We start from the raw sequence: 15,056 nt of genomic DNA, 5'->3' as shown, positions 1-15,056 counted from the left end.
GAATCCAGCGAACCACAGTGAGAGCCATTATCCACAAATGGCGAAGACATGGAACAGTGGTGAACCTTCCCAGGAGCGTCCGGCCGCCCAAAATTACCCCAAGAGCGTAGCGACGACTCATCCAAGAGGTCACAAAAGACCCCACAACAACGTCCAAAGAACTGCAGGCCTCACTTGCCTCAGTTAAGGTCAGCGTTCATGCCTGCTGTCTACCAAGAGATCCTGAAGGAGAATGTCTGACCATCTGTTCGTGTACTCAAGCTGAAACGAACTTGGGTTCTGCAGCAGGACGTTGATCCTAAACACACCAGCAAGTCCACCACCGAATGGCTGAAGGAAAAACAAAATGAAGACTTTGGAGTGGCCTAGCCAAAGTCCTGACCTGAATCCTATTGAGATGTTGTGGTATGACCTTGAAAAGGCCGTTCATGCTCAAAAACCCTCTTATGTAACTGAATTAGGACAATTCTGCAAAGATGAGTGGGCCAAAATTCCTCCAGGACGCTGTAAAAGCCTCATTGCACGTTATCTCAAACGCTTGGTTGCAGTTGTTGCTGCTAAGGGTGGCCCAACCAGTTATTAGGTTTAGAGGGCATCACTTTTTCACACAACGCCATGATGGTTTGGATTTTTTTTCACCTTTAATAATAAACACCTTCATTTACAAATTGCATTTTGTGTTTACTTGTGTTGTCCTTGACTATTTTTTAAATTGGTTTGATGTTCTGAAACACTTAAGTGTGACAAACATGCAAAGGAACAGGAAATGAGGAAGGGGGTAAACACTTTTTCACACCACTGTATATGTCTCATGATGGAAGTGATGGCAGAGCTTGTGAACCTAAATCAACATGACATTGAATGTGTGGGAATTATGGATAAAGTTTAGTTTGCCCATGAAAAGGTGCCCTGAGTAGTTCGGTGCCTTGCTCAAGAGCACCTTGGCAGTGCCTAGGAGGTAAACTGGCACCTCTCCAGCTACCAGTCCACCACCATACTTTAGTCCGTATGGGGACTTGACCTGCGACCTTCCAGTTCCCAACCCAAGTCCCTACGGACTGAGCACCCCCATTCTGTTTCCATAAAAAAAAGGAGACTGCTTGTATATTTCAGATCCATTTCAATTTCTTTGATTCATTTCAGTGATTATAATTTTTTTTTTACATCCAAAGCCAGCATTTAAAAAAATATTGCCTTCTACAACATCTGCACATGGCCACTATGGTATTGCAGCAAAATATCATTGTTCTGGCAAATAAACTATGGTCTGGGTATGGAAAAGGTTAGGCAACTACAAAACATGACTTTTCGCTTTTTATTTATTTTACTAAATCCTGTGTATGTGTGTCCATTCCAGGGAATATCAATCATTTCGGTGTTGGGTTGTTTTGATAAAAGATCTCTTTCTGAGCATAAATCATGTTTTTCTGTTGTGCAGTCAGTCAAAGGAATATCCATCTGACTATTGTTGGTTTATTCATGTTTAGAATGGCTTTGAGCTGTTTTTACAAATGAACTCTTGGATTGATGTAAGGATTGATAACTAGCTAAATGTTAAGTGCAGGCCCATGCCAGGATGAGGCCAGCTTCAGTATCATGGTTGGATGAGTGAGTGATCTACTACGCATCCATCCACCACCCTTGCTTTCACTTCCTGTGTTTGGCACTGAAAGTCGCTATTGGACATGAATCCAAAGGTGTGGAATTGTCCAATATGGACGCAAATCCTGGGAGGGATACTGCTGCTTCTTCAGCTGTTTTTCTATTTTGGAGGAAAAGCCTCTGAAACAGCATTTGAACAATGATCCAGTAGCTAAAACAGGACTTGTGAAATTGGTCAAGCATGTTTTTTTTTTTTGTGCCATTTTTATGAAATGTGAAAGGTGTTACGTAAATTCCTATTCCTTGTTTTTAGAAGGGTCGTTATTGGTCTAATACTCTGTATCAAAGCTGCTATGGTGTACTGCCTAAGTTTAAATCAGGCTCTGTGAATGATAGAATATCAAATTTTATGTGCAACTTAAATTAGTGTTTATTATGACAAAGCAGCTGACTAATGTGCAATTGCCTACTTCATCCTTTTCAGTCCATTATGAATTACTTTGCATTAATTTGTGTGTGTGTGTGTGTGTGTGTGTGTGTGTGTGTGTGTGTGTGTGTGTGTGTGTGTGTGTGTGTGTGTGTGTGTGTGTGTGTGTGTGTGTGTGTGTGTGTGTGTGTGTGTGTGTGTGTGTGTGTGTGTGTGTGTGTGTGTGTGTGTGTGTGTGTGTGTGTGTGTGTGTGTGTGTGTAGACCAGTTTGTCACATTTCTCGCAGGTGTTCCATTCATTCAAGTAAAATATATCGATATGCTAAGACACAATAAATCACTGGGGTAATCATAGAAAGTGATTAAATGGGTAAATCCAGGCACCTCTAATCAATACCAACTCCAAAGAATGATTTTTTTGCTTTTGCTTTTGGGGGGAAACATATCATTCTGGGTCGTGGAATCTATTATGTGTGTGACATGAAAAATAGATATTATTTACCCCCTGTGGCCTCTGTGGACTTATTATTAATAACGGTGCACAGTGCAGGAATGTGAAAATACAGTATGTGTGAAAGTTAAGGACTAGAAACTTGGCTGCATAGCAACATTATCTATTCTTTAAATCCTAATTTTCAACTCTAACAAAAAATTCTGCTGTGCAGTATAAACCACAACATGATACTTCTACGAGTTTACAGTTTGGGGAGTTGGTGCATATAACCTACTTTTATCCTGCTGCATCCTCTTTTCACCAAGCCATATAAAGCATAACTGAACAAAACTCATGTTTTTCAATCAGCTTGCTGCCAGATCTCACCTTGTACCATCTGACAAACTATAATAAAAACAGCTCTGCAATTCCTCTTGGGTGGCAAAAGAAAAATGCAGCATTCAGCCTCTTCCAATTGAAGTAACATTACAACTTCAACAATGACAGCTTTGTAATATAATTTGAATATCAATGGGTTCCTTTAGATCCTTTTTTCATAGTCCTGCAGTGGCTGCCGCCTTCTCATGATAAAAATTCTCTTCATGGAAAATGACATGTATTTCACACGTTCTATCTCTTGGTGTCCCTATAGTCAGGGAATGCTTTCAGCAGCCACAGGCGCAAGAGTGGGGGTGTGAGTGGCTGTCACACAGGCTGCTGTGTCAGAGAGACTGAGAAGTCTTAAAGCACAAGACAGTTCTCTCATTTGGGATTGACAGACCACTGCTCCGGGGAACACATGTCTGTGTATATGAAGGCACACGTAGCCTATGGCAAATCAATAGCACACAGGTATACATAGCCTATAGACACACAGAAGCACACACTCATACTGACACACATGGGTGCACACACAGACCCGACGCTGGGGCCACCAAATGAAAGATAACATGTCTGACAGGTGTAGACAGATGGTGACAAACGAAATGGACCCTTAACAGCAGCCTGGCGGTGTGAGACAGGACGTTTGGCCGCAGGTCGTCAAAGAAACGGGAACCAATGTTGACGTTTTAGCCCTAACTTACGGACTCTAATTCATCAGTTTTCCCGGAAATCGCACACATAAGTGTCCCAATATGCTTCACTCCCTACTATTATTTCAATATCCCTACTAAAACAGAATAATATAAGAGGGCCGCTGTGTTTTAAAACATGTTTAGTTCTGTATTTGGTTCTTAATTCAAATAACATTTTAAATCATGAATCATGATCAGCAGTTGTGGATGAAGTACTCATATCTTTAAAACTAAAAGAAATGTAAATATAATTATACATTTTATTTAAAGGCGCCTTTTTCAGCACTCAAGGACACTGTACAGGGTATACATACAAAAGACATTTCAAAAACAGCGAGAAATACTATACAACAATAGCAACAGAAAAAGGCAGAGCAATAGACATTAGAGTGGAATAGGAGGCTGTTTTAAACCGATGTGTTTTGAGATATGATTTGAAATGGCGGGATGAATCGATGTTCCTAAGTTGGGGTCGTGATGAATTCCAGAGAAGGGGAGGGTAGAGCACTGCCTGTTGTGTGTTCATCTGATCGAACCACTCTCTTTTAGTAGCAGGCAGTGACATTCCCCATCTGGACGCTCTCAATGATGCAGGAGTAGAAGGTATTTGAGAGGACCCCTGAGTTGGTATGCAGCACCCAGAGATCAGACCCTCTGTAATGTGGACACCAAGGCACTTGAAGACGTCCACTCTATCCAGCAAAATTGATGATGGTGTTGGGAGTCGAAGGCGGCAACACAGTCGTGCGTGCGTGCGTGTGTGTCAGGGGACTCAAAAAACAGTCCTAGGGTGCTCTGGTGTTGGGTGGAAGAGGTGTATGCGCCTATCCTTACCAACTATTAGGAAGACAAGGATTCAGATGCACATTGAGGTGTTTAATCCCTTTTGAGCTTTGTGACGAGTCTGGAGGAATCTATCGTGGTAAAGTTAAACACTGAACTGTAGTCAATGAGCAGCAATCTCACATAGCTTCCTTTTCTGGAAGGATGTGTGCTATGGTGTCTTCTGCTAATCGGCAGGTATTTTAGGGGGACTGTAGTGGGTCCACTTTGCGGGGTTGTAAGAAGCAGATGGAATTCAAAGCATTTCATCACACTGGTCAGCAATGCAGACATGGTGGTCTTGTTTTCTTGGGCAAAGGATTGATGGTGGACATCTTGAGCCAGTGATGGGTTGAACATCATTGTGAATACCAGTGCTAGTTGTTGAGGAAACAGTTTGAGAGTAGGCCTGTACGATTAATTGCAATTTCATTGAAATCCCAAAATATGGACTAGTGCAATACCCAAAATTGCAGATTAAAGGCAGATATGTGTCAAACCATTCTGAATGACGTAGTGTGGTGCTGCAGAGACATCCAGACTACAAATCCCATCCTACACACTAAAGAAAAAAATCTTTGTGGGGTGACCTCTGGCTCACCCAGTAGCGTGGGCAACCCATGTAGGCCGAGTTATTTTTAAATTTAATTAAAACAGCAGGTTCAAATCCGACCTGCGGCCCTTTGCCCCCACCCGTTCCCCAATTTCCTGTCTATCCACTGTCTCTATCGAATGAAAGGAAAAGGTTCTTAAAAACAAAATAAACATCTTTGTTTGGTACAAATCCTCGCAAAAAGAACACTACAATCATTTTCATTTTAATAATGATCATATCCTCCAATATTGTAAATCCTATCACAATCGCGCTGTCAGTCAAAAATAATTGACATTAGATGTTTTCCTCATATCATGCAGCCCTATTTGAGAACCTGCCCATTGATACCGTCAGGTCTTGCTGCTTTTTTCACGTTCACACGCTTGAAGGTCGTCGGGATGTCATGCTCTGAAAGGGAGGTGGGTGTAAGCGGTGCACCCCCCCCTCCATAAACCTCTGCTTCAGCTGTTTTTGCTTGTTGGCTGCTGATTCCCTCAAAGCGAGAATAAAATGAGTTTAGCCCTCTTGTTACCAAATTACCTTCTCAATTTAACATTTTAAAATCCACATGAACCACTCTTCATGTTGGTATGAATTGGACTTATTTTAAAAAGAATGCTACACTTTTAAAGCTGGTGTGTATGTTGCTCCTGTTGCTGCAGAATGAATATAGGGGAAAAACAGTAGATATTTGGCATTATTTTTGGCAGTATGATTTTATGGCCCAGAAGGGGTTCTTGTTGGCCCGCCAGGCATGTACAATAGTAGAGGAAATGCTGAGTATTCTGTCAAGCCTACTACCAATCGTGGCATTGCGCAATTCTGCAATTGCATTATATCAATTTATCAATGAGTAATCCCTTTACTTGTCCAAAATGGTTGTGACGTTGACAGATTTTATAAAGTAGATAAATGGAGTGTATTAAGGATTGTGTAATTTATAATTGGAAAGGCATGAAGTGTTGTCAATTGTAATTTCCTGTTTGTTAGAATAAGTAGTTGCAACCGCATGATGTATAGACCATTGCTGAAGACTTGCAAGGCTTTTCTATGACTTTTTTAAAATAGGACATTGATACCGTATTTAGAGCAGAGATTAAAGCTGTGATTTAGATTTGGTGAACTGGCATATTAAAAAATTGTTTTAGCCTGCGTCAAATGCCCTTCTTGAAGGATATGGACTTTTCTGTACCACTGCTTGAAGAAAGTATTTTCTAAAAACTGGCAGGACATTTTGAAGTTGATTTGAAGTCCATCTTCAAAGCGTAAACTAGCTCATCCTTAATAATAGCAGCCCATACCAGTACCCGACCTCCACCTTGCTGGCGTCTGACTCGGAGTGGAGATCCGTGCCAATTAGAGATTTAGCCACGGGCCCATCCATCTGCTCCGTCCAGAGTCAATCTCGTTTCATCTGTCCATAAAACCTTTTGAAAAATCTGTCTTCAGATATTTCTTGGCCCAGTCTTTACATTTCAACTTACGTGTCTTGTTAAGTGGTGGTCGTGTTTCAGCCTTTCTTACCTGGGCCGTGTCTCTGAGCACTAAACACCTTACACTTCTGGACATGTCAGGTAGGTTTCATTTCTGGAGTATGGCGGCCTTTTTTTTTTTTCTCTCCACATGTTGACTTTTTATTTGTAAAAAAAAATGTCTGATTGTTCGGTGATCTCGCCTTAATATCTCAGAGCTGCATCCCTCTGAAAAGCATTTCTCATTTTTTGACTTTACAGAGTCAATTAAATCTCCTTTTTGCCAAACTTGTTTGTTTGTCTCAGGCTGTACCACCTAGTGTCGTCCAACCTCTCTCCTGAGCTAGCTGCAACAGCCTGAAGTGTGTAAAGTAAGACCATCATCTCCGGACTCCATCTGGAACTTATAAAAAACAAGCCAATCAGCTCTAAAACTGGACATACAGCATCTCTGTTGTCTTCAGAGACAAAATCACATGATTAATGCACATGATCTCCTGGACATTTTTCACCACAGAAAGCTGCTGCCTGCCTGGCTAAAGCCAATATAGTATCATATAATATATATCGCCCAGGGCCCCTGAGAGGAGAGGGGCTGATCCTCTGTTTTAGCGGCCACAAGAAAGAAATACCTGGCTTGCTCGTTGGACAATACCGCCATTTTCCACAGAAAGTCTTTATCTTTTCTACAGAAAGTCGGCAGATGTGTCACTAGTCCTCACTAAGGGGGTGTGAAAAGTTGCTAAATCTAGCGACAAAGCTGCTAATTTGGCAACACTTAGTGCTGCTATCTCTGACACAGATTAGGTGTCCCTGAAGAACCCGCGTATCTAACAGTTGTTCTGCAGTAAACTTGTTAATTTCTTTATATTTGCACCGTGTAAGAATTTACCAAACCGTGACACTCTTATCGTTTCGGTTCAAGACGAATACATGAACTGTTCCACCCCTAGTAGCAAGGGAGATGAAGTAGTTTGGGGGGGAAATGAGAAAGGTATTTCTGCTGTCTGACATATTTTTAATAAGTTAAGCGTCTTTTAGAGTAAGAAATATTTCAATTATTACTGATATCTGTGGTTTGACAATACACAATAGTTTAAGCCTGTGATATTTTCATTATCAGCCGTTCAGTCGACAATATTCTCAGTTTATTGATAAATAGTCTTTTCTGAAAATGGAGAAATATGCCCATAGTTTCCCAAAGCCCAAGGTCAAATTCTCAAATGTCTTGTTTTGTCTGAAAGTCCTCACACTGAAGAAGCTGGAATCAGAGAATAATTTTTTTTTTTTTTTTAAATAGTTAATCCCTCAAAATAGTTGCTAATGATTTTATAAAAATACAAGTTTCCTTTTTTCTGTCATCCGCAAGGCAGCATCCATCTCCTTTTCTCAGTGCACCTCACTGTCCCTTCCCACTTTGTTGTCATAGGCAGGCAGGCTGCCAGTCCACATGGACCACCATGCTGATGCATACACCCCCGCTTATTGATTTGGCAGAGAAATTGTGTTTTCTAACCCTTTTGGGGGGCCGACTGTAGAAGCCGCTACTGGATTAGAGGTGGCAGAGGGTTGTGTGAGTGAGAAATGAATGCCGATTTCCTGCTCTGTTCCTGTGCGTCTGAGGGAAGGATTCTTTTTCAAGATGAAAACGAGGGTGTCTCTCACGATTTGCTGCCTATGAATGGCATAATTCAAGGTTCAGGCCATGCTAGCTGAGGGTTAAAGAATCAATTTGTGTAAGGGTTAAGATGCTATTTGATTTGGAATCTCAAGGGCATGCTACAGGGCTTGCTCCATCTCCTCTGCACATTACCCAGAGTGAATCAGCGTGTCATTGTGCCTCACAAAGATAGGAAAGGATAAAAACCCTGAAAGAGACAAATAAAGAGGAAGAAACTGAGATGGGAGAGGGATTGCAGGATCTACAATAGGCTTCAGTAATGGCGCCGGGCTTGCAATTGTAAATCCATTCACGTTAGAATTCAAACACCACAAAACTCTTGAGCTCATAGAGGACGATAGAAAGGAGAGTGAGAGAGAAAAGTTTTCTGTTATCTTACTATTACTGGACTATTAAAAAAAGAGTGAGTGTTGTTTTTTCCCAGCGTCCTGCTGGCCCGGCCTCAAGTGTCCAGAAGTGAGGGGCTGTCGGGGTCAGAGTAGGTGTTCAAAGAGAGATGGCTGGGTGGTGTGTGGGTGGGTGACCCAGGGCAGATGTGCCCGTGTTAAGGAAAGGTCAGTGGAATTACAGAAAGATCCTGTTACACCTGACTGCTTCCACCTTCCTCCACCTCAACCCCACCTGAGCCCTTCATGGCCTCATGAATGACTGAGCAGTGCACCATGGGAGGATAGTATTGTTGAGGGTGGCAGGCATCCTGGTTTTCAAAGACAGTTTGAGGTGTTACCAAAGAAAGGGGGGGCACACACAAAGAGACATGCGTATACAGCAGACGTGTGTTCAAACGTCGTGGGGGGGGGGGGGGAAATATCGATACAGCATAGTGTTTTCATAATACAATACTGTATCGATACACAGGTGCCAAGTATGAATCTTTTTTTATAAATGTGTTGGTCAGTTTGTCCCATTTTGCAGCAATAAAATTGATGTGATATGAACAGAGACATGTTTCTTTTAAGATAAAACAGATGTTGACAAAGTGTCCTTTTGGGGACATCATTTGAAATTGGAAAAAATTTGAACTTGGGAAAAAAGGTTATAAACTGCAACATATTGCAATATGGTCAAAATCGCAATAATATGGTATCATGGCATAAGTATCGTGATGATATCGTATCGGGAGGCATCTTGTGATCCCCCCCCCCCCCCAACATACAGATGTATAGATATTGTCCAGTATTTACATATAGTCGTAGTAGTTTACATATTGATTTTAGGTCATATCGTCTAGCCCTGCGCATGCATGTGCAACGCACATCCATAACTACTTGGTAAATGAGTTTTACAGTGCAGTTGAAAATTGTTAAACACAACATCATACCCATATGGTGTATATTGTTATTTTCCTAGAATTTAATAGAAGTTGACACTACTTTTCAACGGGTTTGTGGCGTTCGGGTACATGAAGTGGGATAGAGTCCAGATCAGCTTTCAGTCACAGGATCTACATTTTATCATATCTCAGTTTGGGTGCAGTTGGAAGAATGTCTCTCAGTTGCATCATTACTCCTTGTACTGAATGCGTGGCTCTCAAAGCTCGACGCCATGAGTAATTACTTGGATCCGCTCAGAATTAAATTAATTAACAATAACAAAAATAAGCATTTTCTCAAAACACAGCACCGATTAAAGGTGCTTTGCAACAGAGTGACAAAGAAATCCGCAGCAAAACCATGAGAAGAGATGAAAAAACCAAGGCCAGGAACATGAAAGCAAAGCATCAAAGCAAGGTTAGGAGAGATTGTTACATGAAAGGAAGTATACTGAAGTGTGTGTCCTTAGCTACAGGGATGTGGCAGACAATACATCCACTAAACCCACTTTACTTCCTTTTTTAAATAAACATTTTCTACCTTTTTTCTCCAGGCATTTATAACTCCTAACTGCTTGAGTTCAGAGTTGTTAACCTCATGTTGTCCTCGGGTCAAATTGACCAATTTTCCTATATCACTGTTCTTTATAATTCCCCAAAATAACATGATTGATTCCACACAACGCTCTTTGCCAAGTACAAATCTCTAATCTTATTAATTGTGGGGCGACTCATTCCACTTTATAGTATTTGAAACCCAATTGAAGTGTTTTTTTGAAATAGTATTGAGTAAAAGTTGACATATTCCAGTCTGTTATCCATCAACATCCATTCCTTTAATTTTAGTCTAAATAATTCATAATTCCTGCTTTTCTAACTCAAACATTAGGTATAATTTCCTATAAATGAGGTTTATTGAACATAAATTCCAAAAATAACTGTAAAACTAAATTTAAGAAGTTAGTGTTGCGTAGTGCTGAAAAACTGACAAAAATGTAAGAAAAATTTCAAAACTTCGATATAAAGCGTCAACAAAAGTGATTATTTTCAATTTTGACGGGAAGACAACACCAGGGTTAAGATTAACCAGATTTTGATATTTCTGGTGATTTTTCTTTTTTTTTCTCCATATTTCTACTTGTATACCTTACCACCACTTCCCTGAATAGACCCCAAAATCGAGTTAAGTGAAATATATATAACGTAATTAAATCATACACAAGTTAGGATGTACATTTTTACTTCATGTAGTGTAGGGCTGACGTCTTCTGGTTGGTTGGTTGGTTGGTTGTTAAACTCTTACATTACTTATTAAATTATCTTTGGTCGTTCAAACGTAAAATTTTTGTCCATTTGAGTATTTTTTCCAGCTGAAAACGGGAGGAGCTCTTTAGTTGGTTGCGTCTCGCTGCTATTATACAAACTCTACAGGGAGGTGAAAATATAAGCATGAGGTAAAGTAGTGGCTTTGGATTAAGAGAAGGCTGGATCAAGTAGGAAAATATGATGTGATATGATATTAATGGTGAAAGCAGTCGCGGTGCTGTTGACGTTACACTTCCTGTGAGACAAGCAGAAACAGCGGTGTTATGCCCTGGGGACTGACTGACAGGCTGAGGTTGTAAGGCAGGGCAGATTTATTTCCTTAGCTCATTTCAGCAACAAGGCAATTCAAAGTGTTTTACATAAAGTTAAAAATAGTCATGTAAATAAAACAGGCTAAAATAGAATAGTATACAAAAATAAAGGTTGCAGTGTAAGAAATGAATAATTATTTGATTTAATAGGTTGTAGGACAGATTCAGGAGGGGAGAGGGAGGGGTTTCATTTTGTGTTTATCTAGTGTTTGTGTAAAATAAATAGCGTAATGTTCGAAGCCAATAAGATACATACTGTAGGTTTGGTGTTCATTTTACAACTGAAATATTTTTTTGTTATCAGAGGGAAAGTACAAAGAAAAGATACCGCTGGGTAACGGAACCGAATTTCAGGTATTAGTATTAAAGCTGTCAAATATATGCAGCAGAGATTTTTAAAAAAAAGTACAATATTTGCCTGAAAAATGTTGTGGAGGAGTAGAAGTATAGAGTAGCATAAAATGGAAATCAGTCCAATGTGAACGACCAGTGATTATATAATTTATTGTCATTTGAAGCAACAAAAATGTAGCAAGTCTTTCTTTATTTTTAATTTAAGATAAGTTTTTGGAAAGTGTTGGGGTGCGTGCTCAACCAGGTGAGCTATCAGGGCGCCCTGAAATATAGCTTTTAAAATCTTCACAAATGTGGGAAGTTTTGGCAAATCTCTGATAAAAATGCTTGATTTTTAGTTTGTTTAAAGTCATGGGTTGTCCTTAATTGAAATTCAGTCATTGTCAGGATTTTTGAGCACTTGCCCAACTGGCTGATTGTATTTTACTGGCCCGACGTAACCGTTTACCGCTATAAAAGATCTTGTATGTTTTTGATAAATACTTTTTGGTCAATTGCAAATTAAGTCTAGGTAATTAATGGCATAAAACTGCATACTTTACCTACACTATAGCAGTTGTAGGTAATATACAGTTACATTGAGTCTATTCAATGTTATTATGGCCAAGCATTTATGTTGTATTGATATAATTTGATTATTAAAGTTGTCCGTCAGGACCTTACACCATTAAACGGTTTTCACTCGCCAATGATATGCAAAGCTGTCGGCACAAAACATCAACATCTAATCTATTTTATTTATCCCCAAAGAGAGGCTGGCATAATTCTTGTAGTTAACATTTTTTAAATGAAAGCAGGGTTTTTAATATGCTGCCATTGTCTATCAATTGCACTGCTGTCAAAATAGTCTATTGATGAATTCTTGTGCTTACTAAATGGAATACCAACTGGAGTTTACTCAAACTAATTATGAAACAAAGTTTTGTTTTTGACAAATCTGCTTTTCCTCAGTGTGAGAAGAGGCAGCTAGGACAGACATATTCTTTTAATTAATGCCAAATGGGGCACTTTGGTTTATACAATGTTCTGAATGTCACCACAGATCAGTCAAATGAAGGAGTAGCATTTACCATAGCTTTAAGTCACTTGTTCATGGACACTTCTCTTTAATCTCCACTGTGTCTCAGACCCCTTTTTATTTTTTTTTTGTCAAATGAATGGACTTGGTACAGTTCTGCTATGGCGTATTTTCCCTTTGTTACCCGTGCAGCAGTGTATTTGGTTCCAACTGTCACACCACAAGGCAAATTCCAATTAGTACATGTTGGAAACTGCACCACAGCCTGGTATCAGCACAGAGAGGATCAGGATGTAAGAGTAATGCTGGAGTGTTGCTAACATATAGCACAGAAAATAGTAACTGCTTAATATCCCACTGTAAAACTGTAACCGGTGGGACAAGAGGCTGAACGTTTTTATTATTTAATCAGTATGCTGATCTCCTCCCTAACCATATTCTGAGAGAAGATGTTCTCTGCCATAGGAGCTACGCTTCATGGAGGTTGAGTCACCCCCGCGGGTTTGACAGAGATACTTCATTTATCCATTACTGTAGTGCTATGTCTATCCAGATTCTAGATGTTGGTATCGGTTGGCCAGTGTTGGAGATATTGGCTGTAAAAGTTGTTGCTTGTATTTTAGTTTATAGCTAACAGATATTCTGCTAGCTCACCTGAGCTAAGGTTACAGCTCAGACGAGGAAGAGGCCATTAATCTTTCCATCTCGCGCTGTCACAAGCCCAAGCCTCTCGTCCATGAGAATGCTTCGTTCTGCCCGGTGATACTGTTGCCGGTTTTAATTTGTTGGAAAGAAAATAGACCCTAGATGAAACTACTCACAACCAGGTCTCTAGAGTAACTGAGTCATGATTCCTGGAAAGTGTTATCAAGTTTTTTAAACAAATTGTATTTTCGGCTTCTTGACACCACAAGACAAATGCCATTTAGTTAAATTTACTGCCAATTTCTCCAACACTAGCCAACCCACACAAATAATCAAGATTGATAAATGGCACTACAGCTGAGAGGAAAGACATGTATGTATTTAGGTGTCAACTGTCCCTTTCATTCCCTCATCATAACTGTCACCCAGGCAACTCACCCCTGCTGCACCATGCACCCCATCCACATACACACACACACACACTGCATCATCAAGGATCACCATGTTACCGACAGCACTGCTAAACAACCATTAGTTGCATGTTATTGCTGCTTTGGGCTTTCTCTGCAGAGTGCTGCTTTGATTTCCACATTATTGCCCGGGGTGGTTATCACAAAAGGCTCCACAATACCATATTATTACGATGACGTATGTCATGATATTTTGGCAATTTAAAAAGAAATGGCAATATTCTGCTATGTATCTTGCTATTAACCTTTTTTCCAACTTCATAATTTTTCAAACTTCGTATTATGTCCCCGCAGTAAAACCTTGTCAACATCTGTTTTATCTAACGATCAATTTTTATTACCAAAAAATGTAATTCTCATCTCATCATCTCATCAACTCAACACTTGACATCCCTGTATTGAGACAGTATTGCCAGAACATATTGCAATACTATGCTGTATTCCCTACTATGTTAAGCTCATTACTTATTCTGTTTTTTTTCATTCTGACACAGACTGATACAGACTTAATTTCTCCACTGATAATAAAGGAACCTTGGGTTTGTGTTTGCCAGGCTGAGTTGCGTTGATTCTCTCCTTACCTGACTCCCTAAGGCTCTGACAACAGACTGTCCGATGGCCGATAATCGGGTTGGTGTGTCGGAGCCTTTACTGCTCTTTCAGTGTTCCCTCCTCCCCTCCATCTGACAACCCCTTGCAAAACATCGACTGCTTTTTCTGTCTCTGGCCACTGGAAAAAAGCTTAGAGTGCAGCCTCACTCAGGGGTTGAGTGAAAGTTGGTGTACTGCAGACAGTCACCTGGGAAGACTTTGTGTTTCTTTGCACCACAGTGAAAGCCATAGGCTTGTTCTGGTCAGATGTCACCCTAGTCAACACATGCCTTCTATCTAGAGATGGCAAGATAAAGGCAGAGTGACACAAAGTGGGATCTGGTGTTTGCCTCCTCAGATCAGAGGGTTCTGTGATCCTTCACTCTCTCTCACACACACACAACCTGACCCATAAAATAATACATGAAAGTGCAGATCCACACATACAGGAATCTCACGCAAACATGTAAAAGACACCTCAACCAGCAGCACCATAACCAGAGTTGATCCCCTGACTTTCCCTTTGTTGGATTTATTTTTTAGTGAAATATTGGCCTATTACAAACAGTATGGTAACAAACCTGCTCAATATAAGCATTAGATTAGATTCTGCTCACAACCCATTAAATACCATTACAACATAGTGCAGTTCAGTATCTAGCCAAACGGCAAAAGTGGTAGCAAAAGTGCATCCTTACAAGACATTAGCTTGGCTGTGTAGACTCAAAATGGTTTAATCTCTAACATTTTAGTTTTTCTTATGTTACGTGAGAAACTGTACCCTTGCATAGCCTAATGTCAGTAGGGTTGGGAACCTCATATCCGAACCAATACTAGGCCCGATACCCGTACCTGAAATTCAGTAACCCAACAACACTTTTTTCAGAAATGTACCTCCTGTAATTACGAAAAAATGATTCC

At 40.2% G+C, this 15,056-nt stretch overlaps 1 long non-coding RNA gene across 1 annotated transcript in view; it reads right to left on the bottom strand.

The window, feature by feature from the left end:
- Positions 1 to 5,371: 5,371 nt before the first annotated feature.
- Positions 5,372 to 15,056, bottom strand: part of LOC117945137 — a 10,669-nt gene continuing 984 nt past the window's right edge. Inside the window, exon 3 of the long non-coding RNA XR_004656739.1 lies at positions 5,372 to 5,440. This is a non-coding gene — a long non-coding RNA (uncharacterized LOC117945137). The remainder of the gene's footprint in view (positions 5,441 to 15,056) is intronic.

The sequence above is a fragment of the Etheostoma cragini genome, chromosome 5 (genome assembly GCF_013103735.1).
Source record: "Etheostoma cragini isolate CJK2018 chromosome 5, CSU_Ecrag_1.0, whole genome shotgun sequence".
Lineage (NCBI taxonomy): Eukaryota > Metazoa > Chordata > Actinopteri > Perciformes > Percidae > Etheostoma > Etheostoma cragini.
This window is presented reverse-complemented; position numbering and strand designations above follow the sequence as displayed.